This window comes from Myotis davidii, unplaced genomic scaffold, assembly GCF_000327345.1.
Source record: "Myotis davidii unplaced genomic scaffold, ASM32734v1 scaffold78, whole genome shotgun sequence".
NCBI classification, from domain to species: domain Eukaryota; kingdom Metazoa; phylum Chordata; class Mammalia; order Chiroptera; family Vespertilionidae; genus Myotis; species Myotis davidii.
In genome coordinates this window covers 2,416,166-2,416,578 of record NW_006290305.1, presented here as the reverse complement: position 1 = coordinate 2,416,578, position 413 = coordinate 2,416,166, and the positions used below count along the sequence as shown (strand labels likewise).

The 413-nt window shown below is 69.2% G+C and overlaps 1 protein-coding gene across 1 annotated transcript in view; it reads left to right on the top strand.

The window, feature by feature from the left end:
• Positions 1-16: 16 nt before the first annotated feature.
• Positions 17-413, top strand: part of LDLRAD4 (low density lipoprotein receptor class A domain containing 4) — a 338,556-nt gene continuing 338,159 nt past the window's right edge. The window contains exon 1 of the mRNA XM_006763247.2: positions 17-108. The gene's annotated coding sequence lies outside the window, so the exon portion shown is untranslated. The remainder of the gene's footprint in view (positions 109-413) is intronic.

Genomic DNA, 413 nt, shown 5'->3' with positions numbered 1-413 from the left:
CCCACGCTGGCGAGTGGCTGGGACACGAATGCCCGGAGGCCGCGAGGCAGCGTCTCCGGTGGGCACGGAGGCCACCCCGGTGGTGGGGACGGGGGTGCTTTGCTGAAGGTACACTGCCGACCCCCACGCCGTTTTCTATTTCCCGGTTCCCCGGCGCGGCTTGTCCTGCGGTTGCAGGACTTAATTCTGCACCAGGAGGCCGGCGTCAGCGGGAGGGTGGCCGCTCAAACTGAGGTCTTGGCTCCCTTGGGCCTCCCGGTCGGGGGGACTGGAGGTCAGAGCGAAGCGGGAACATTGTGCGGGACCTTGCGGGGGAGTTTGCGGGAAGAAAAGGAGGCGGGAGCCGGCATTGCTGTGGACCCTCGGACCTGCGGCCCCGGCGTCCCGCAGCCTCACGCCCCGGCACCCGGCAT